Source organism: Balaenoptera borealis, assembly GCF_965194805.1.
Source record: "Balaenoptera borealis genome assembly, chromosome: 15".
Taxonomy (NCBI): Eukaryota; Metazoa; Chordata; class Mammalia; order Artiodactyla; family Balaenopteridae; genus Balaenoptera; species Balaenoptera borealis.
Window position 1 is genome coordinate 39,300,138 of NC_138871.1, and position 25,133 is coordinate 39,325,270.

Consider the following 25,133-nt stretch of genomic DNA (forward strand, 5'->3'; position numbering starts at 1 on the left):
TTCTTTGCTTCGAAGCCTCTGTTTTCTCAGGCTGCAAGTTCTTCTTGGATTTTTGTTTCAAGGCCTCTCTGTTCTCCCTACTTGATCCTGCTCCTGTCATGGGAACTTAGTCAACTGAAATCCTCCTTCTCAAACTCCTGCTGACTATATGCTCTGCCACTATGGCACTAACTCTACTTTCTCCCTTGTTGACATGATTTTACTAAGAATAATTTAGAACTTTCAAGGCTCCTTTGGAAAAACTTAACGATTTCCCAAGCTGGCTCCTCTAAGCCTTCCCCACTGCACTCCAGCCTCTCAACTTCTTACAGTCACTGGAATTCCAGACCCCTGCCGACTCCCTCTAAGGACTCAAGGAACACACAAAAGCAACCACTTAGATAAAAAGGTCCAATCACATAAGTTAGTTCGCATGTCTGGAGTACACTGTCACGTGCGTGCATCCTCTACAAGTGGTTGTGCTTTTGTGTACTTTACTGTACAGTACTGTATAGAGTACAGTAGTACAGTAAAGACAGTAGTACCTTTATTTCAAGCCCAGGGTGTCCGGAAGCAAGTGTAAAAGCAGCAGTGATGTAGCTGGTACTGCTAAGTAGCGCCAAGCAATAATGAGGGAAACAAAAGTGAAAATAATTGAGAGAGTGGAGCGACAAGAAGAAGAAGAAGTAACTAAAGAACTGAAGAGATTCACGACGCAGGATATAGCATGGGGATTTGCTTTATTTGAGGAGGCACTGTTAGTTTTTGAGGCACAGGACCCAAACGTAGAATGGTACACGAAGGTTGCACCAGCAGTTCAGAATGCAATCCACTGCTATCATGTCATCTATGATGAGAAAAAAAGAGCTACTACCCAGACATCACTGGATCATTTTTTCAAGAGGGTAGATAGAATTGAATCCAGCAAGGAACCAGAACCTGTGCCATCAACGTCAGGCATGAGTGAAACTGCAGCTTGCCCTCCGTCTCTTATTGTTGACGATCCTTCAGCTCTACCATCTCCCAACTCCTCTCCCTCCTCCAGTCAGTAACTCTTCTTCCCTGTTCACTCAATGCCAGCCCTTGTATGCCAGCTGTTGTACTGTACTACTGTACTTTTCAAGGTACTGTACTATAAGATAAAAAATGTTTATTTTTTGTTTGTTCTTTACGTATTATTTGTGCAAAAAGTATTATACACCTTTTACATTACAGTACTATATAGCCGATTGTGTCAGTCAGGTACCTAGGCTAACTTTGTTGGACTTAACGAACAAATTGGACTTACGAACGTGCTCTCGGAACGGAACTTGTTCATATGTAGGGGACTTACTGTAAATATTCCTAAAACTCTCAGAAATATAGGAACTAACCAAAATATTTTTCAAGTTCACGTGATTTGAAAATAATGTGATTTGGTAAATAACAAAACTTTAGTATTGTTGGTTTAATGAAACAGGAAGGTCCTCAAACTTGTCAGCATTAAGTTTAATGCAGACATACATTTTATTCTACTTGGACTTACTAGTCAAATAAGCTAATATTATATTTACTAGATGCTTAAGATTATAAAACTTACAGGTTTGATTTTAATCAAATCGAATCATTATTCTGACAAACTTAATTTCAACAATAATTGTGTTTTAAAATGTGACTGTTTTGAAGTACTTTCCAAAATCTTTTTGGTAACTTGAACCTTCAAGTTATACTATGTTAAATAATAGATATTTATTGAATATGTGGGTCATTCCTAAATAAAACACTGAAACATTATTACTGAATATAAGTTTAAGTGCATATACTTTTGTTTTCTTATTCTTATAAAGAGACTAAAGATATTTAGGTCTGTTAATAAACATGTTTTTGTCACACTGAGAAGGTATACTATGAAGAAGCATATATGTCTAGAAGTTATGAGATAATATATTCATCAAATGTGCTAATCTGCTACAAAATGCTAGTACATGACAGGCAATTCTGTTGTCTACTAACTAGTTTTCTCTATAAAGGTTACTAATGGTTAAAAATTATCATCATTTTGGAGAATGAAAACCATATGATTATCTCAATAGATGCAGAAAACGCTTTTGACAAAATTCAATACCCATTTATGATAAAAACTCTCCAGAAAGTGGGCATAGAGGGAACCTACTTCAACATAATAAAGGCAATATATGACAAACTCACAGCAAACATCATTCTCATTGGTGACGAAACTGAAAGCATTTCCTCTAAGATCAGGAACAAGACAAGGATGTCCACTCTCACCACTATGATTCAACATAGCTTTGGAAGTCCTAGCCACGGCAATCAGAGAAGAAAAAGAAAGAAAAGGAATACAAATTGGAAAATAAGAAGTAAAATATCACTGTTTGCAGATGACATGATACTATACATAGAGAATCCTAAAGATGCCACCAGAAAACTACTAGAGCTAATTAATGAATTTGGTAAAGTTGCAGGATACAAAATTAGTGCACAGAAATCTCTTGCATTCTTATACACTAATGACGAAAAATCTGAAAGAGAAATTAAGGAAACACTCCCATTTACCATTGCAACAAAAAGAATAAAATACCTAGGAATAAACCTACCTAGGGAGACAAAAGACATGTATGCAGAAAACTATAAGACACTGATGAAAGAAATTAAAGATGCTACAAACAGATGGAGAGATATACCATGTTCTCGGATTGGAAGAATCAATATTGTGAAAATGACTATACTACCCACAGCAATCTACAGATTCAATACAATCCCTATCCAATTACCAACGGCATTTTTTACAGAACTAGAACAAAAAATCTTAAAATTTGTATGGAGACACAAAAGACCCCAAATAGCCAAAGCAGTCTTGAGGGAAAAAAATGGACCAGGAGGAATCAGACTCCCTGACTTCATACTATAATACAAAGCTACAGTAATCAAGACAATATGGTACTGGCACAAAAACAGAAATATAGATCAATAGAACAGGATACAAAGCCCAGAGATAAACCCACGTACCTATGGTCAACTAATCTATGACAAAGGAGGCAAGAATATACAATGGAGAAAAGACAGTCTCTTCAATAAGTGGTGCTGGGAAAACTGGACAGCTACATGTAAAAGAATGAAATTAGAACACATCCTAACACCATACACAAAAATAAACTCAAAATGGCTTAGAGACCTAAATGTAAGACCGGACACTATAAAACTCTTAGAGGAAAACATAGGAAGAACACTCTTTGACATAAATCACAGCAAGATCTTTTTTGATCCACCTCCTAGAGTAATGGAAATAAAAACAAAAATAAACAAATGGGACCTAATGAAACTTAAAAGCTTTTGCACAGCAAAGGAAACCATAAACAAGATGAAAAGACAACCCTCAGAATGGGAGAAAATATTTGCAGATGAATCAATGGACAAAGGATTAATCTCCAAAATATATAAACAGCTCATGCAGCTCAATATTAAAAAAACAAACAACCCAATCCAAAAATGGGCAGAAGACCGAAATAGACATTTCTCCAAAGAAGACATATACAGATGGCCAAGAAGCACATGAAAAGATGCTCAACATCACTAATTATTAGAGAAATGCAAATCAAGACTACAATGAGGTATCACCTCACACCAGTTAGAATGGGCATCATCAGAAAATCTACAAACAACAAATGCTGGAGAGAGTGTGGAGAAGAGGGAACCCTCTTGCACTGTTGGTGGGAATGTAAATTGATACAGCCACTATAGAGAACAGTATGGAGGTTCCTTAAAAAACAAAAAATAGAATTACCATATGACCCAGCAATCCCACTACTGGGCATATAACCAGAGAAAACCATAATTCAAAAAGACACATGCACCCCAATGTTCATTGCAGCACTATTTACAATAGCCAGGTCATGGAAGCAACCTAAATGCCCACAGACAGATGAATGTATAGAGAAGATGTGGTACCTATATACAATGGAATATTACTCAGCCATAAAAAGGAACGAAATTGGGTCATTTGTAGAGACGTGGATGAATCTAGAGACTGTCATACAGAGTGAAGTAAGTCAGAAAGAGAAAAACAGATATTGTATATTAACGCATATACATGGAACCTAGAAAAATGGTACAGATGAACCAGTTGGCAGGGCAGAAATTGAGACACAGATGTAGAAAACAAACGTATGGACACCAAGGGGGGAAAGCAGTGGGGAGGTGGGGGTGGTGCTGTGATGAACTGGGAGATTGGGATTGATATATATACACTAATATTCATAAAATGGATAACTAATAAGAACGTGCTGTGTAAGAAAATAAATAAAATAAAATTCAAAAAGAAAACTATCATTTTCAGACTTCCCTGGTGGTTCAGGGTCAAGGATCTGCCTTTCAACACAGGGGACATGGGTTCAATCCCTGGTCGGGGAACTAAGATCCCAAATGCCACGGATCAACTAAGCCTGCATGCTCTAGAGCCTGTGTGACACAACTAGGGAGCCCACGTGCTGCAACTATGAGCCCGCGCACACTAGAGCCTGCGCGCCACAACTAGAAAGAAGCCCGCATGCCGCGATGAAGAGCCTGTGCACCACAACTAGAGAGCACACACACTGCAACTACTGAGCCCACGCACTCTAGAGCCCACGCGCCACATCTAGAGAGAAGCCCACATGCCACAACTAAAAATCCTGCATGCCGCAAAGAAGATCCTGCATGCTGCAACTAAGACCCAACGCAGTCAAATGAATAAATAAATAAAAGTTTTTTTAATTATCATTTTATATGTAACCAAAACTACTAGAAACATATAAGGGTTAAGGGAAACATCTCTGTATGAAAAGTATTCAAGGAAGGTAGGATATGTTTTTATTGAGGGGAAAAAGAAAAAAAAGAGTAATTTTGTCCTAAAGTAGTTGTTTGGAGGTCGTTTAAAGATTGTTCCAGAGAAAGAGGAAAATGAAAGGACAAAAAGGTAAATTGATATAGAAAGTTGTAAAGGGTCTGTGGGGAAAACAAAGAGTGAGAGAAATTTATCTCATGTGGTGAAGGTAGTTAAGATTGAATGGATTTATTATAAGGTTTTAAAATGAGCTCTATTTATTTATTTAAATTAATTTATTTATTTTTGGCTGTGTTGGGTCTTCGTTGCAGTGCACAGGCTTCTCATTGCAGTGGCTTCCCTTGTTGCGGCATGCAGGCTCTAGGTGCATGGGCTTCAGTAGCTGCAGCTCGCGGGCTCAGTAGTTGTGGCTCGTGGGCTCTAGAGCACAGGCTCAGTAGTTGTGGCACATGGGCTTAGTTGCTCCGCGGCATGTGGGATCTTCCTGGACCAGGGGTTGAACCCGTGTCCCCTGCATAGGCAGGCAGATTCTTAACCACTGTGCTACCAAGGAAGTCCTAAAATGAGCTTTAATATCAATAGTGTACACATGCAACTAGAACTAGGTTCTTTTCTCTCTTAAAAGAACAAAGATTATTGGACTACTGGTCTGCTCTTAAGAGGCTGTAACAGATTTTTCTTTACCTTTTAAGTAATCCGCCTAAGAAAACAAAAATTCTGTGTCCATTGGAATAATTTCTGGTGCTTTACCATGTCTTTATTTAAGAGAACTGAGTCTTCCTTTTTTAAAAAGTGACCTGTGATCTATTTAATCAAGTGTTCAAACCTTTTGACATTTTGACAACTTTTGATATTTTGCCTTCCCCAAATGAAATCCTAAATAAAATCTTGATCTTGAAAATCTCAAAGGATCTGTTCTTTCATCTTTTAAAAAGAGAGATGTTTGAGATAATTAAGTTTATTTGACACGTTAAACTGCATGGGAAACACTGTCAAATAAGAAGTGATGCTTAACCTTCCCTAGATTATATTTGTATCAGTAAATGTTATTAATATAAGTACTTCAGAAATTATTGGGTTGGCCAGAAGGTTCGTTTGGGTTCTTCCATAATATGTTATAGAAAAACCCAAATGAACTTTTTGGCAACCCAATATACACAGTTCCTAGAAATTTGTCAATGCCCCTGAAGTCTTTGATATATCCTGATACAATGTTATGAATCATAATTCCAGTTATTATCTTAAAATGTGTTATGTCACAGAAACCAAATTTCTCATCAACTGTATTATTTTCATAATGAACTCTCATCAGATCTTTAACCACGGCCATTTTAAGTATTTTGTCATTCACAAATAGTTATTGTCTTATTCTCATGCTTTCTTGAAAGCTCTTACAATCAGCTACAAACCAGAATGCTTCATCTTCAACAAAGGCACTGTTTTAGAGACCCATAGAGAGGACTATGACAAGTAATCTGAGATACAAGCTTCTGATGGCATTGCTTAAATAACTTCAAGGTCATACCACTGGACTGAGCAAGGAGTCCAGAACTCTAGGGAAGACGCTGATGGATTCATAAAATTGATAACCCAAGATCAAGCAGAAAGAGAATTAACTACATGTGACCAAATCAACTGATGAAGAATAATTATTTTAATAGTTTTTTTCTTTGTTTGGAACATTGCTGGTTCTTTAATGTTCTATTTTCTGGAGATAACGTACCCGCTTTCTCTCTTCTCTTAAGCTATCTATAACTCAAACAACTTCGTAGATTATACCTTTGCAAACAAAAATAAAACATATATCTTTTTCTCCCTGCCTGAACCCTCTAGATTTTGGAAACTCTTATTTCATACTCTTATTTTCATGGCAATACAGTTATTCTCATAAGTTCTCTTTGTATCAGGACACAATTGGAAACATTGGTTATATTATCAAGGCTTGGACTGAAATGCCGCATTTGAGAATGATGTGCATAGAATTAGATACGACCAGACAGTTTTAAGAAACTATGTGGTTGATATAAAGAGCCAGTGTTTACAAAGCCCTCTTGGAAGTTAGCCTGGAACTTAACTTACAGGTTACCAGCCTTACAGGTGACTAAGGAAGGTCACTGGTGGCAAGCTCAGGAACTTTAAGACAGTTAGGGGACCTCAAGAAGAGAGGAATTCACCCAAACTGATAGATTACTGCAGGTGAAGTCTGGTGGTGAGTTCTTGGCTTGGCTTTCTGGCCTCAAGAGAGTTTTAAGTCCAGCAAAGAAAAATTGAAAAGGTCTATGTGGTCAGTTATCATTCTTGCTGCCTTTATGTAAGTAATTAGGCCAAATTTAATTATATTAGACTTATTTTATAAATAAGGATAATCTTACTTTGCTATCATTGATCAAAATGGGGGTGACTGTACAGAGAAATTTTAAGATTGCATAGAGAAATTTTTTTCAATAGAAAACTACAACCCAGGACTTCCCTGGTGGCACAGCGGTTAAGAATCTGCCTGCCAATGCAGAGGACACAGGTTCGATCCCTGGTCTGGGAAGATCCCACATGCCACGGAGCAACAAAGCCCGTGTGCCACAACTACTGAGCCTGTGCTCTAGAGACCACAAGCCACAACTACTGAGCTCAAGAGCCACAACTACTGAAGCCCGCACGACTAGAGCCCGTGCTCCACCACAAGAGAAGCCACTACAATGAGAAGCCCATGCACCACAACGAAAGAGTAGCCCCCGCTCGCCACAACTAGAGAAAGCCCACGTGCAGCAACAAAGACCCAACACAGCCAAAAATAAATAAACACATAAAATTTATTTTAAAAGCCCATTAGAACATTCCATACCTTCCCACTGAAGCCCTAAACTGACCACCACCACCCTTGTTAAATTTGATATATAAACCTTTTATCACTGACTATTGAGCACTTACTCATGTATACCATGCAAGCCTAAATAAACTTTGTCTTTTCTCCTCTTAATCTGTCTACTGTCACAATCTGTAGGCACCAACCACTGGACCCAAGTTGGAAAAGTTTTCTTTCAACATCAAGCAATGAAACAGGAACAAAATTTAAAAATAAAAGCAATGAAACAGAAAAGATATTAATACAGTCTAGTTAATAAAAATAACCTCAACACTCTGAAGACAACGAACACCCTGGAGAGTAATATGCGGCTCTAGTGGGCTCTTCACTAATTTATAAAGCCTAACTGACAAACCAGTGAATGCTTCACTACCCTAGCCATTTGTCATCCATTTTGTTTACTTCTCAATTTCATATCTTTAGCCTTCTCCTTTAACTGAAAATTTCAATCCACAACATGAACTTGTAAAGCCTTTTAAAAGAGAAAAACAGATTTTATTTACGATCTTATTCTTTCATGCTGATAGCCCAGAAGGGCAGAGCCTGAGGCAAAACTCATTTAGGGTGTGTGGTATGGGCATCCCCCAATACTCTCTTCATAAAGCATCACTCCCATGGTCCCTCCAGGGCAGCTTTCCCAACTGTCCCACCTAGGGGATAAGCCTACTAATAAATAAAACTTATTTTTCATTCTCTGCTTCCTTCCACGTGCCACACGCACGCACACACACACACACACACATCTCAAATCCATTTTGTTTTTACATGTAGTTGCTGATGTTTAAACAGGACTTAGGTATTTTAGCATTATACCGAAAAAGAAAAATGAACATTTGTTCCCTTGTTTTTCTTTGCTCCTTAAACGTAGTGCCAATCTCTGCAAAGTTTATGGTGAACTAAGGACTGAAAAGAGGGAGCAGAGAACATAAAGCCAATAGGTCTTTTATTTGTCTGTCTCACTTGTGCTCCATGCATGGAATATAGCTGCCTGTTTTACTATTAAGGGTCTGTAAAACATGGGTGGTATCTGAATCTCCTGGCCATTCAGACAACTGAAATAACAGCAAGGAAATGCCAGGAATAAGAGTACTGTTTTATAGAAATCCACTTGTGGCCATCATATACATTTTATCCAAAGACCTTTCCAGATGTAGACATTACTGTCAGAGAAGAATTAAAGATGTCGGCAGAGAAAGAAAGAGAAATTTGTAGCCAATTTGAAAAAGAGGACAAGGCCTCCAAAGTTGGCAGGGTTTGCTGAAAGGGTGGTTTTAATTCCCATCAATGTCAAATTCCCAAAGTTAAATAGTAAGAGAAACACACAGGTTGCCTGGAGTTTCTATATATAATGGATAAAAGAAAATTTTAAATCATCAACAAATGGAGAAAGGTGCTTTCTGTTAAAGGGATGATTTGTTTTATTTATAATCTACTAAACTTGAACTTGAAAATAACAACATAATCAAATGTGATTATTCACACTGAAATCTAGGGCTTTATTCCAGGAAAATGAAGAGGCTGATTTTGGGGATCCAGACATGTAGTCTGCCTCTGGAACTCTACCAGTAGACCCCAAGATATTGACATAGAACAGAAAGAAGACAAAAAGAGGGGTATCTGACAAAACAAAGACCCCAAAGCTATGAGTATTTCACTTATCTACATTACAAATGAAAATGTTTAGTTATTCATTTATCAAGTGCTTGAGTACCCCTGCTGTTCAAGCCAGAGAGCTTGATGATAAAGACCACGGGGTCTTTCAAGGGTCTTAGACACAACTGGGATAGAAATCCTGCAGTGTTCAGCTACATCCCCATATGCCAAGTTCCTTTGGCACATATCTTCCCAAAATTTTAATTTCCCAGGTTGCCTTTCCTAACTTAAGCTAACAATGCTTTTCACCAAGCCTTCTGGAATTTATCCAGTTGTTGATAAAGTCTCCTACACCCTTAGCATACTTGAAACTTCTTTCTTCTCCAAAGAACCCCAAAGACACACACCCCCTCAACTCTCTCTGCCCCAATTAAAGCAACAAACCAATTATTAACTTTGTAGATAACTTAAGTCTCCAGGTAACACCTCTTAGAAAGAAGTGTCTTGAATGATGGATACGAATATTTTGGTCAATGAAGAGGTGAGCTCAACCATAAGGTGACAAAAAAAAAAAAAGCTTTCTCTTAGAAGTCCACTTAGATTGTTCTCTGAGAGACTGACCAGTTCCGAATGCCAGGACAAAAGAGAAACGTCTGTATAGCATCAATGCTGAATCCTAGTCACTCTCCAAATTCTGCCATGTAAAGAGGACTGTCCTGGGAGTTGGCTGGTTTCCTCTATAACTCCTATTTTTCTTGAACTCCAATAGCAGTCACCTGGAATTTTAATAACATGTAGTCACGCTTATATAGATAAGGTGGTATCCGTGAAAAAGCCAATACATGACAAATTCCTTTTCCAAAACTGAAAATTTTAGTTAGCGCTTTAGGATATTGAAAAAAGATATTAAAAAGCTGCATATGACTTAGCTTCTTACAAGACTGTCATCATTGTGTCTAAAAGCTTATTCCACTGCAGATGGACATGGCTCTCAAAGACAAATAACTAAAACCTAACTTTATAAAGAGGAAAGTCTTACTTGTACATTACTTATGCAAATGCTTATGTTTAATTTAAAAAACACTAACTCTGTAACTGGTCTCTTCTTTCAGCTGTGGAGGACCCTTGTAATATATTCTGTATCCACTGGATCTAAATACAAATCCCTGAAGTAAATGACTTTCCTAAAGGAGTGAAGAGAATTAACACTTTACCACATAGCAGGATTTTAATATAATAATAGCTATAATTATTAAATACAAACCATATGCCAAGCACTATTTAGGAGTTTTACAAATAGTATCACATATATTATATTACTAATTCTAGCTGAATTATAAATATTTTTCTTATTCTGTATATGAAGAAACTGAGGCTCAGAAAGATTAAGCAACTCACCCAACTTAACTAGTAAACTGTACTGGGAATTTTAACTAAAGTCTTTCTGCCTCCTAAATCCTATTATTTCCAGAGTAATAAACTGTCTCCTAAAATGCATAAACTCACTAAAATGGTCCAAACCTCATTTTCAGTAACCAACAGAATGATTTCTTCTTTTAAGCAGGAAGATGGGAATTGCTGACATTTCTTTGTACTTATTGTTCCCCAAATATCCCAGGATCTTTTACATCTCAATGTTCTGGCTCAAGGTGCTTCTGGTTGTGATATACTCTACAACCCCTATCTTTTCTCCAACTCTTTTAGAACACAGTGCAGGAAACTAGTGGTTTCCTCCTGTTTATCTACATAGTACCATTTTTATATCTGTTATGGGTGATTAAAACTACAGATTAAGGAGTCAAAATAACCTGTGTTCAGTACTAACTCTTTCCACTTCCCTAAGTAAGATCTTGGGCAAGTTAGTCATCCACTCTAAGCCTCAATTTTGTCATTTCTGTTATAGAGGTAAGATTATCTCCCCTGCTGGATTGTAGTGAGGATTAAATGAGGAACTCGGAACAAAATATCCTATGTATCCTCTATAGCACACTTTTCCAGGCTATCAGATTCTAGTCCAGTTAAATGACTTGGAGCTACTTAGCAACTCTTCATAAGTGGTATACTACTGATAGATATGTAAATCATGTCCTGTCAAATAGTAATTTAATTGACATCCCCCCTCCTGTGGGGAAAAATCTAGTTTTGCCTAGTCTCAATTTACAATTCATACCATGTCTTTACATCACATTAATTTGTGCTGCTTTGATTTTTCCTTTGAATGGGTTGTATCTGCCTGGCTGTCTCACATAATATGAGTAAAATTAATTCTTTAATGTGTGTTCATTTTTGTTTCTGTAGGAGGGTAACAATTTGACTTTTTTGGGAAATTACATTTTAACAGTACTATCATCATCATTATCACAACAACTCCCAATCTTGATCTTTTCTAAACTCCATATTCCTTATATTCAAGCCCACTAGAATATTCACTTGAATGTCCCAATAAATGGTTTTCTTTACTTAGAAAACTTGTTCCTCCTTATAGTAAGTAGCCAGTCTCCAAGATGACCCGCAATGATCCTGTCTCTCCAGACTTTTTTGAAGAGTCTAGGGTGGCTGTTTTGCAAGATTATTCATTAGAGTAGGTTTATGTTTTTTGGGCAGAAATATCATATATGAGGCAGAGATGTCAATTTGTCTATTGACGATGCTGAGTTTGATCATTTGATTAAGGTGGTATCCATTATTGACTCTCAATGCTTCTGTTGCTGGGCGTTCTCATCCACCAAAGCTACCTAGCATCTATTTCTCCACCTCTGACTATATTTATCCCAAATCTTTTCTAGCCTCTCCAGACTCCAAATCCTCCTTCCTACTCCTCAGTCTCTGCAGGGAATCTATGTCCTACTTCATTACTAAAATCCAAAAATGACTCCCTCAACCTCATCTCTACTTCTGATTTTCCTTACAGATATAACAACCAAATGCAATGTTGTGGTCTATGATCAGATCCTGGTTTGAATAAACCAGCAATAAAAGACATTTCTGGGGGCAATTAGGGGACCATTGAATATTAAGGAATTATTGTTACTTGTGTTGGTCATATAATCATATTGTGTTATGTAGTTTAGAGACACACACTAAAGTTAAAGTGAAATATCATGGCATATACTTTAAAGTACTCCAGAAAAGAAAAAAAAAAGGAAAGAAAATATAAAAAAATACTAACAATTGATAAATTAGGTGAAGGGTTACTATTCTCTACTCTTCTTATGTTTGAACATTTTCATAATAACTCAAAGTTTTGTTTCTATCTTTAAAAAAAACTGAAGCACAGATTAAGTGACTGGCTCAAGATCACAAGCCGTAAACGGGATTTAATCAACTAGGATTCTAACCCAGTCAAGGCTCCAAGTCCGGGCCCTCAGCTTCTTGTGCTACACTGCCTCTTGTTCCATGGATCACAGTTTGTGAGCCACTAGTACTTGGGGTGGAGGAAAAAAGAAGATAGAGGCACAGCAGAGATTAACAAATTAATATATGTAAAGCACTTAAAACAGTGCCTGGCATATAGTAAGAACTATGTAAGTGTTAACTATTATAGACCACCTGTTCCACAGAAAACTATTACGGTTGCTATGGTGTGGGGGGTCGGGGAGAAGAGCTTCCATGGACTGAATAAGTTTGAGAAACCCTAAGTCAAAGAAAGTCAAACATGTTTCTCTGTGCAGAATGTCTTTGTGTCTTTAATATGTTAACACCCATTTCCAAGAAAGAAATCTAGTATGTGGCATTTTCCAATTCTAATTGATCACTAAATGTTTTTTTTTTCTACCAAAAAAATAACCTGAGGGACTGATATTCTGTGGGACAAGCTTTAGGATTCCCTGATTTACATGAAGAAATCAGGTTCTCCACAATAAGGCAACATTTTGTTTCAATGGTTAGAGAAAAAGAATCAAACGATAAATCCATAACATTTTCCTGGACAAACACAATGTTCACTTTCAAATGTTTGTTATCAGTATGCCTAACAAACAGTCTTTCTGAAGTTTGCTAACATGTATGACTACTGGCTCCATCTATGTCCCTCTCCAAGGTTGAGTATCATGAGATCTCATGTCGTCTACCTGAGATTCAAGTCTTCTCTTTTCTACCTGTGCACCATGAGAACTCTCCTCCCTGCTGATAAGTCAGTCCACTCCCCTCCCCACACAAAACAGGTCTCTTATAAAAAAGAAAAATATAATTTTGATGTACTAAGAAAATGAGATGGCAATCCTCACCATCTAACTGGTGAGCACTCCCCTCCTTACTTCCTGCAATGCAGTTCTTATAAAAGCAAAATCTTTATTTTAAATTTTGAATCTTTTTCTCTTACAACATGACTTAGCACATAAGTGATATATAATTTGTTATATATTTTGTTTGCTGTTGATATAATTTGTTTCCAAGTCTTATTTTTGCTTTGTTTGAAGAAAAACATAATCAAGGAGAACATTTGTCAAATTTCAAAGGAACCTAACAGAATACATGTAAGAGTGGAATTTAAGAATTTTAAGGTGAGAAGTCATTTAGCAATCTGAATTACCGACCCATGGGTATGGTATTTTTAGGTATTTTAAGAATCATTAATGTTTTAAATATACAAAGTCATTAAAATCCATGGTAGCCCACATTCTACTTCTTATCAAATTGCCATATTTATGGAATATAATCAAACATACAGAAAAAAATGACCAAGTTTAAGAAAAGATTTTATAAATGTGTACCTAACAAAAACAAATGTCACAAAGATGTAACAAAAGGCCTGGATTATAACTAAAATCAACTCAAATATTAAATATTTAACACACATCCTGGAGCTGTTGGCATGCGGGTGGCCTGGCCGGGGCTCCGACTGTAGCTGTGTCAGCCTGTTATGATGCCGTCTCGTACCAACCTGGATACTGGAACCCCCAGTAGTAAAGTGAAATACTCAAGGCTCTCCAATACAGACGATGGCTACATTGACCTTCAGTTTAAGAAAAGCCCTCCTGGGCTTCCCTGGTGGCGCAGTGGTTAAGAATCCATCTGCCAATGCAGGGGACATGGGTTTGAGCCCTGGTCCGTGAAGATCCCACATGCCTTGGAGCAACTAAGCCCGTGCGCCCCAACTACTGAGCCTGCACTCTAGAGCCTGCGAGCCACAACTACTGAGCCTGAGTGCCACAACTACTGAAGCCCACGTGCCTAGAGCCCATGCTCCACAACAAGAAAAGGCCGGCAACAAAGAGGAGCCCCCGCTAGCCGCAACTAGAGAAAGCCCACGTGCAACAACAGAGACCCAACGCAGCCAAAAATAAAAATAAATAAAATAAATAAATTTATAAAGTTTCCTTCTAGCTCTTCTTTATATGCATATATGATTTGTGATTCTAGTTATAGTCAGAGTATAAATATATATTAAAGCAAAGTAAACATTTAGACACTTAAGACTCTTTGGCAACTGCAATTAGATTCTATTCTGATATATTGTCTGTCATGAAAGATATTTAATAACACTTTCACACAATCAAGCAGTCCCTAGAATTTTCAGAAATAAACCACCAAATCAAAAAGTAACAGCAATACACCCATTACAATGGACAAAATCCAGAACACTGACACACCAAATGCTGGCAAAGACGTGAAGTGATGTAAAATTTCAGTCACTGCTGTTAGAAATGCAAAATACTACAGCCTCTCTGAAAGACAGTTTGACGGTTTCTTACAATACCAAACATACTCCAAAACAAACAAACAAACAAAAGAAAACATACTTTTAACCATACGATCCAGCAACTGCACTCCTTGGTATTTACCCAAATGAGCTGAAAACTTATGTCCACACAGAAAACTGCACAAGGATATTTATAGTAGCTTTATTCATAATTGCCAAAACTTGGAAGCAACGAATATGTCCTTCAGCAGCTGAATGGATAAACTGTGGCACATCCACACAATGCAATATTATTCAATACAAAGAAGAAATGAGCTTTCAAGCCATGAAAAGACATGGAGGGAACTTAAATGAATATTACTAAGTGAAAGAAGCCAATCTGAAAAGGCTATGCACTCTATGATTCCAATTATAAGACATTCTAGAAAAGGCAAAACCATGGAGACAAAAATAAATAAATAAAATTTAAAAACAGTGGTTGCCAAGGAGAAGAGGCAGGGAGAGATGAACAAGTGAGCCCTAATGTAAACTATGGTCTCTGGGTGATAATGATGTGCCAGTGTAGGTTCATCTATTGTAACAAATGTACCGTTCTGGAGGGGATATGGAGAATAGAGGAGGCTGTGCCTATGTGGGAGCAGGAAGTATATGAGAAATCTCTGTACTTTCTGCTGTAAACTTAAAACTGCTCTAAAAAATTAAGTCTATTTACATTTTTTAAAAAGTAACAGTACTGGGGCTTCCCTGGTGGCGCAGTGGTTGAGAATCTGCCTGCCAATGCAGGGGACACGGGTTCGAGCCCTGGTCTGGGAAGATCCCACATGCCGCGGAGCAACTGTGCCCGTGAGCCACAACTACTGAGCCTGAGCGTCTGGAGCCTGTGCTCCGCAACAAGAGAGGCCGTGATAGTGAGAGGCCCACGCACCGCGATGAAGAGTGGCCCCCACTCGCCGCAACTGGAGAAAGCCCTCACACAGAAACGAAGACCCAACACAGCCAAAAATAAACATAATAAATAAATAATAAATAAAAAATTTTAAAAAAAAAGTAACAGTACTGTGTTTCAGTGATCTTAGCTACTATAAAGAAAATTAAATGCACGTTTTCATATCAGGAGACATACGTGGTCAAAAGAAAAATTTTAGTCTCTTTTTTTTTTGGCTGCATTGGGTCTTTGTTGCTGCACATGGGCTTTTTTTTCCTCTAGTTGCAGCGAGCGGGGGCTACTCTTCGTTGTGGTGCGCGGGCTTCTCATTGCAGTGGCTTCTCTTGTCGCGGAGCACAGGCCCTAGGTGCGTGGGCTTCAGTAGTTGTGGCTCTCGGGTTCTAGAGCGCAGGCTCAGTAGTTGTGGCGCATGGGCTTAGTTGCGCCGCAGGATGTGGGAACTTCCCAGACCAGTGCTCGAACCCGTGACCCCTGCATTGGCAGGCGGATTCTTAACCACTGAGCCACCAGGGAAGTCCCTTAGTCTTGTTTTTTAAGGGGAACGGAAGACAGAGTTGTTTCACCAGAGCAGACACTGTTACCTACTTCTTTAGTGAAAAGATAAGAACAAGCCAGTATCGCCACTCAAACACATGTCCAACTCCCGTTCTGTTTACTGCTTGCTCTCCCTGTGCAAAAAACAACTTGGATTTGGTAGACTTCAGAATGAGGACATTCCACAGGTTTTGATTATGTGAATCTGAAAATGTCAAACTCATTAGCTAAAAGATTCTGATGGCTATTAATTTCTCAAGAAGCAGTTTATACATAAACTAAACGGTAAGCATGAAGATTAATTTCCTCTTCAAACATGAATAACAATTTATGTCTCCCTTAAATTCATATGTTGAAGCCCTAACCTCCAATGCGATGATCTGCAGATGGGGCCTTTGGGAGGTAATTAAGGTTAGATGAGGTGATGAGGGTAGGGCCCTCATAATGAAATTAGTGCCTTTATAAGACAAGACACCAGAGTTTATCCTCTCTCTCCCTGCATGCATGCACAAAGAACAGGTTATGTGAGCACACAGTTAAATGGCAGTGCCTATAAGCCAAAAGAGGACTCAGAATGAAACCTACCTAGCTGGCACCTTGATCTTAGACTTCCCAGGCTCCAGAACTGTGAGAAATAAATTTCTATTGTTTAAGTCTACCAGTTTATGGTATTTTGTTATGGCAGCCAAAGCAGGCTAAGACAGTGGAAACTAAAAGCAATTCTAATGGCTTGCCCCAATTAGAGCCTGATCCAAACCAATGACTCAGGCCCAATACTTCTAGATTTATACCCATTAATTTTTTTTTTTAATTCTTTAATTTATTTTTGGCTGTGTTGGGTCTTCATTGCTGCGCATGGACTTTTTTCTCTAGCTGCAGCAAGTGGGGGTTACTCTTCGTTGTGGTGCGCGGGCTTCTCATTGTGGTGGCTTCTCTTGTTGTGGAGCACTGGCTCTAGGCATGTGGGCTTCAGTAGTTGTGGTACACGGACTCAGTAGTTGTGGCTCTCGGGCTCTAGGGCACAGGCTCAGTAGTTGTGGCGCACAGGCTTAGTTGCTCCACGGCATGTGGGTTCTTCCCGGACCAGGGCTCAAACCCGTGTCTCCTGCATTGGCAGGCAGATTCTTAACCACTGCGCCACCAGGGAAGTCCCCCCATTAATTTTTTAAGTAAGTTTACTATCAATGAATACAAATTCACAATAGGAGAGAAAATAAAAGCAATAGGTAGTATACTATGGGAATCAAAATTCAGTATTTCATACTGTGGAAAAATCTTTAAAATTCAGGATCCATCTCCCATCTTGTGGATCATACAGCTTACTTTGCTTCCTTCTGCTGCACTCATGTGACCATTTTGTTGTTTAGTGAAAGTCTGAGCTGAGTAAGTAGCAACAGAATGTTGTGAAATTCAAACAGATTAAATTTGATCCTTCTAAACAACTTTAATGATGAAAATGAAGTCTTATCATTTGGTGGGTCGGGTGTTTTAAACTAGTAAACTTCAGGCTCCGTGTGAAATTCAGTGTCTTACACGATTCATATTCTCCCCAGTACTTAGCAGGATACTTTGCACATAGTTAAATGAATATAGGAATGAACGAAAGAAAAATGTCTACCACCATACTTGTTTCATGACCTGATTAAAATAAACACTTCAATTCTGCATTACCTATCATCCAGTCTACCTACCTAGTCAGAGAAAATTAATGACTATGACTAACCTGATGGAGTGTTAAAAGGGTTTACAATTTAATAATGAAAAAATCTTGACAGATATTCTATGAAAAGTGGTGTTTTCTGTTTTCAAATCCACTAATCAAGCCAGCTTTCAAATCTTAATATTCTAAATGCCTGAAAGAACAGCCTAGTATCTGCTTCTGCAAAGATCTCTTGAGGCTAGATATCTTGGAAGCAGTTTGCTGCTTTCTATATTACCCTAGTCTAATTTCAGAACATTATATTAGGATTATATTAAATTACACTGTTACTCAACAAAAAGATCTACAATTTTAGTGATTCTGGAACAAATTAAGATGGTTACTTCAGAAATCATGCAAAGTCAATAGTGATTCTATGTATTTGATTCTAATCATTTTCCTCCAAACAGATGTTTACCCCCATCTTAACCTTCTCCTACATAGGTAATATACAATCTTTGGCCAGATGTCTATAAGGGATCTTTAAAAGTAATTATACTTAATAGTATCTCTGGAATTGCTCCACATTTGTTTATTTTAATCAAATTCAAGTTGCATAAAACTGCAAAAGGGGAAAAAATTAAATTTCACAAACTTTTGAAAGATAATAAAATAGCCACAAAGCTATAAAAAATAGGAGGGAAACAGAACCAAAAAAACAGACTAAGAATTTAAGATTCTGTCTTCAGGGCAAATCTTTAGAATACTTCCTGCATTGGCCCAGATTCCTCCAAAAAAATAATCCCATGTCATTGTTAAACACCAAAAATTACCAAGTTTTCTAATGTCATAATATGAAACATTATAAGCCAAGACCTGGTCATTTTCTGTATTAAATAAGGCTATAGGGATTTCTCTGGTGGCGCGGAGGATAAGATTCCGCACTCCCAATGCAGGAGGCCCAGGTTCGATCCCTGGTCAGGGAACTAGTTACCACATGCATGCCGAAACTAAGAGTTCACATGCCACAGCTAAGGAGCCCGTGAGCTGCAACTAAGGAGCCCACCTGCCACAACAAAGACCTGGCAAAACCAAATAAATAAATAAATAAATAAATAAATATTTTTTTAAAAGGCTATAAACCTAATTATTATCTCCTACATTTCTTCTTGTGCAGTCTGTTATTAAAGTGGTAACAAATATAATTTTCAAGTCCAAAACACTCTACAGAACACATTATAAGAAAAAAATTGTAAAGTTAAATAAGGGTTCAAAAAACACTAATTTTCCAGTTTGTACCTATATAATGAAGAAAACATAGTAAGTTAATACAAGAAACAAAGGAAGCAGTAGCACTGCCAATTTTGGACTGCTTCTTAGATACCGAGATGAAAAAAATTCATGCAAAACAGGTAGGTAAACCAATGTTCACAGAAGCATTATTTATAATTGGCAAGGTATGGAAGTAACCTAAGTGCCCACCAACAGATGAATGGATAAAGAAGATGTGGTATATACATATGTGTGTGTGTCTACACACACACACACACACACACACACACACTGCAATACCACTCAGCCATAAAAAAGAATGAAATTTTGCCATTTACAGCAACACAGATGGACTTGGAGGGCATTATGCTAAGTGAAATAAGTCAGACAGAGAAAGTGCAATCTAAAAAATAGAACAAAATAGTGAATAAAACAAAAAAGAAGCAGATTCACAGATACAGAGAATAAACTAGTTGTTACCAGTGGTGTGGGGGAAAAGGGGCAAAATTAGGGTAGTGGGGAAAAAAAGGGGGTATTATGGGATTATATGAAATCGTATGTGAAACTTTTGAAAACTGTAAAGAGCTATAGAATTTAAAGAATCTTTCATTCAATAAAAGAAAAACAAAAAACAACGTGCATGCACGCACGCGCACACACACACACACACACACACACACACACACACACACACAAAAACCAGGTAGGTAAAGAAAGGTAAAGCAAACTCATCAATCACCCCTCCCCTCAAAATAAGGCTAGGTTGGTTTAATTCTAAGAAACAATGACCAATTGGATATATTTACATAACACTTTAATGCTTCTATAAATGACTAAACTCAAGAATTTAACACATTTTAAACCATTACAAATGTTTATCTCGAGTATTATAATTAAAGATAGAAAATATATTTCTGAGTAAATCCAGGATTTTCTCTGCTAAAAATCTTTTAGGCTTAGGATTCCCTCTATTCACTGGAGAAGCAAAGAGTGATTTGGATCTGTTGTTAAGTGGCTATTTATGCCACAAGGAGAGCACCTAATGTTCAGGGTGCCTCCAAATTACACTCTTTACTACTAGAAGTTCATGGTTACTAACTGGCTTTCATTCTGCCAAGTTACTTTTACCCAATAACTTACTCATCTTCTATGTTTTTCCCGTTTGGGGTAGGACTTCTGTCTCTGTCAGCAAGCGGAAAAAAAAAAATCCATGATGAGGTACAATGAAAGTTTCCTCCTATTAAACACTCCAAGCAAGACATTAGCCTCTAACTTCACGGAGAAAGAATTTTGCCCTTTCAAAAAGAACATTTTGTGGCCAGCTCAGGGATGTAAGTGTGGGAAAATCTCCAGAAGCAATTACAAAATTTAAAAAATACCCCTTCTTCCCTTTCTCTTGACAGACCATAAAGCCTTCTCTTGGGAAAGAGCACATGATTAGTATAGTATCCAACCCAAGTGCCTAAGTTAATATTTTTTTTTAAAAAAGTACTGTACAAGAAACAGAATTGTGGGACTTCCCTGGTGGTGCAGTGATTAAGAATCCACCTGCCAATGCATCAAACACAGGTTCGATCCCTGGTCCGGGAAGATCCCACGTGCCACAGAGTAACTAAGCCTGTGCGCAACAATTAGTGAACCTCCACTCTAGAGCCCGTGAGCCGCAACTACTGAGCCCGCGTGCCACATCTACTGAAACCCGCATGCTCTAGGGCCCGCGTGCCGCAACTACTGAGCCCACGTGCTGCAACTACTGAAGCCTGCGTGCCTAAGCCTGTGCTTGCAACAAGAGAAGCCACCACAATGAGAAGCCTGTGCACCACAACAAAGAGTACCGCTTGCTCACTGCAACTAGAGAAAGCCCGCGCGCAGCAACAAAGACCAAATGCAGCCAAAAAAAAAAAAAGAAAGAAAGAAACAGAATTGCTTAGAGGTCATCTTTTATTATAACCAGAGCCCCACTACCAGATGAAGTTCATAGGTCTGCAATAGGAGACAAAGTTCTGACCCTGTGGAAATACAAATGACTTAATAATAAAGGAAAAATAAGAACAAGAGGAAAGAGATTGGTACAGACCAGTGGAGTAGAAGGACGTGCACTCACTCCCTCTTGCGAGAGCACTGGAATCACAACTAACTGCTGAACAATCATCGACAGGAATACACTGGAACTCACCAAAAAAGATACCCCACATCCAAAGACAAAGGAGAAGCCGCAATGAGACGGTAGGAGGGGCGCAATCACAATAAGATCAAATCCCACAACTGATGGGTGGGTGACTCACAAACTGGAGAACACTTATACCACAGAAGTCCACCCACTGGAGTGAAGGTCTTGAGCCCCACATCAGGCTTCCCAACCTGGGGGTCCGGCAACAGGAGAAGGAATTCCTAGAGAGCCAGACTTTGAAGGCTACAGGGATTTGATTGCAGGACTTCGACAGGACTGGGGGAAACAGAGACTCCACTCTTGGAGGACACACACAAAGTAGTGTGTGCATTGGGACCTAGGGGAAGGAGCAGTGACCCCATAGGAGACTGAACCAGACCTACCTGCTAGTGTTGGAGGGTCACCTGCAGAGGCAGGGGGTGGCTGTGGCTCACTGTGGGGACAAGGACACTGGCAGCAGAAGTTCTGGTAAGTACTCCTTGGCATGAGCCCTCCCAGAGTCCGCCATTAGCCCCACCAAAGAGAAGCGTATGCTCCAGGGCTGGGTTGCCTCAGGCCAAACAACCAACAAGGAGCGAACCCAGCCCCACCCATCAGCAGACAAGTGGATAACAGTTTTACTGAGCTCTGCCCACCAGAGCAACACCCAGCTCTACCCACCACGAGTCCCTTCCATCAGGAAGCTTGCACAAGCCTCTTAGATAGCCTCATCCACTAGCGGACAGACAGTAGAGCAAGAAAAACTACAATTCTGCAGCCTGTGGAAGGAAAACCACATTCACAGAAAGGCAGACAAAATGAAAAGGCAGAGGACTTTGTACCAGATGAAGGAACAAGATAAAACCCCAGAAAAGCAACTAGATGAAGTGGAAATAAGCAACTTTCCAGAAAAAGAATTCAGAAATAATGATAGTGAAGATGATCCAGGACCTCGGAGAAAGAATGGAGGCAAAGATCAAGATGCAAGACATGTTTAACAAAGACCTAGAAGAATTAAAGAACAAACAAACAGAGATGAACAATACAATAACTGAAATGAAAAATACACTAGAAGGAATCAATAGCAGAATGACTGAGGCAGAAGAACAGATAAGTGCCCTGGAAGACAGAATGGTGGAATTCACTGCTGTGGAACAGAATAAAGAAAAAAGAATGAAAAGAAATGAAGACAGCCTAAGAGACCTCTGGGACAACATTAAACAAAACATTTGCCTTATAGGGGTCCCAGAAGGAGAAGAGAGAGAGAAAGGACCCGAGAAAATATTTGAAGAGATTATAGTCGAAAACTTCCCTAACATGGGAAAGGAAATAGCCACCCAAGTCCAGGAAGCACAGAGTCCCATACAGGATAAACCCAAGGAGAAACATGCTGAGACACACAATAATCAATTTGGAAAAAATTAAAGACAAAGAAAAATTACAGAAAGCAGCAAAGGAAAAACGACAAATAACATGGGAACTCCCATAAGGTTAACAGCTGATTTCTCAGCAGAAACTCTACAAGCCAGAAGGGAGTGGCAGGACATATTTAAATACCTTTTTTTAAAAAAAAATATTTATTTATTTATTTATTTTTGGCTGTGTTGGGTCCTCATTTCGGTGTGAGGGCTCTCTCTAGTTGTGGCAAGCGGGGGCCACTCTTCATCGTGGTGCACGGGCCTCTCGTTGCAGAGCACAGGCTCCAGACGCGCAGGCTCAGTAGTTGTGGCTCACGGGCCTAGTTACTCCACGACGTGTGGGATCTTCCCAGACCAGGGCTCGAACCTGTGTCCCCTGCATTAGCAGGCAGATTCTCAACCACTGCGCCTCCAGGGAAGCCCCAGGACATATTTAAAGTGATGAAAGGAAAGAACCTACAACCAAGATTACTCTACCCGGCAAGGATCTCATTCAGATTCGGCGGAGAAATCAAAAGCTTTACAGACAAGCAAAAGCTAAGAGAATTCAGCACCACCAAACCAGCTCTACAACAAATGCTAAAGGAATTTCTCTAAGTAGGAAACACAAGAGAAGAAAAGGACCTACAAAAACAAATCCATAACAATTGAGAAAATGGTAACAGAAACATACATATCGATAATTACCTTACACATGAATGGATTAATTGCTCCAACCAAAAGACACAGGCTTGCTGAATGGATACAAAAACAAGACCCACATATATGCTGTCTACAAGAGACCCAGTTCAGACCTAGGGACACATACAGACTGACAAGTGAGGGGAGAGAAAAAGATATTCCATGCAAATGGAAATCAAAAGATAGCTGAAGTAGCAACACTCATATCAGATAAAATAGACTTTAAAATAAAGAATGTTACAAGAGACAAGGAAAGACACTACATAATGATGAAGGGATCAACCCAAGAAGAAGACATAACAATTATAAATATATAGGCACCCAACACAGGAGCACCTCTATACAAAAGGCAACTGCTAACAGCTATAAAAGAGGAAATCAACAGTAACACAGTAATAGTGGGGGACTTTAACACCTCACTTACACCAATGGCCAGATCATCCAAACAGAAAATTAATAAGGAAACACAAGCTTTAAATGACACAATAGACCAGATAGGTTTAATTGATATTTATAGGACATTCCATCCAAAAACAGCAGATTACACTTCCTTCTCAAGTGCACACAGAACATTCTCCAGGACAGATCACATCTTGGGTCACAAATCAAGCCTCAGTAAATTTAAGAAAATTGAAATCATATCAAGCATCTTTTCCGACCAAAACACTATGAGATTAGAAATCAATTACAGGGGAAAAAATGTAAAAAGCACAAACACAAGGAGGCTAAACAATTCATTACTAAAAAACCAAGGGATCACTGAAGAAATCAAAGAGGAAATCAAAAAATACCTAGACAAAAATTACAACGAAAACACGATGATCCAAAAGCTATGAGATGCAGCAAAAGCAGTTCTAAGAGGGAAGTTTATAGCAATATAAGCCTACCTCACTAAACAAGAAAAATCTCAAATAAACAATCTAACCTTACACCTAAGCAACTAGAGAAAGAAAAACAAACAAAACCCAAAGTTAGTAGAAGGAAAGAAATCATAAAGATCAGAGCAGAAATAAAGGAAATAGAAATGAAGAAAACAATAGCATAAATCAATGAAATAAAAGCTGGTTCTTTGAGAAGATAAAATTGATAAACCTTTAACCAGACTCATCAAGAAAAAAAAGGGAGAGGACTCAAATCAATGAAGTTAGAAATGAAAAAGGAGAAATTACAACTGACACTGCAGAAATACAAAGGTTCATAAGAGACTACTATAAGCAACTCTATGCTAATAAAATGGACAACCTGGAAGAAATGGACAAATTCTTACAAAGGTATAACCTTCCAAGACTGAACCAGGAAGAAATAGAAAATATGAACAGACCAATCACAAGTAATGAAATTGAAACTGTGATTAAAAATCTTCCAATAAATAAAAGTCCAGGACCAGATGACTTCACAGGTGAATTCTATTCAAACATTTAGAGAAGACCTAACACCCATCCTTCTCAAACTCTTCCAAAAAACTGCAGAGGAAGGGACACTCCCAAACTCATTCTATGAGGCCACCATCACCCTGATACCAAAACCAGACAGAGATACTACAAAAAAAGAAAATTACAGACCCATATCACTGATGAATATGGATGCAAAAATCCTCAACAA

General features: G+C 38.5%; 1 protein-coding gene and 1 long non-coding RNA gene across 5 annotated transcripts in view; one reads left to right on the forward strand and one right to left on the reverse strand.

The window, feature by feature from the left end:
* The window catches only part of LOC309612544, a 513,150-nt gene extending 498,111 nt beyond the window's left edge, over positions 1-15,039 (forward strand). The window contains exon 2 of the long non-coding RNA XR_014235267.1: positions 3,665-15,039. This is a non-coding gene — a long non-coding RNA (uncharacterized lncRNA). The remainder of the gene's footprint in view (positions 1-3,664) is intronic.
* Positions 1-25,133, reverse strand: part of COMMD1 (copper metabolism domain containing 1) — a 145,364-nt gene that overhangs the window by 100,282 nt on the left and 19,949 nt on the right. The gene's annotated exons all lie outside the window — the stretch shown is intronic.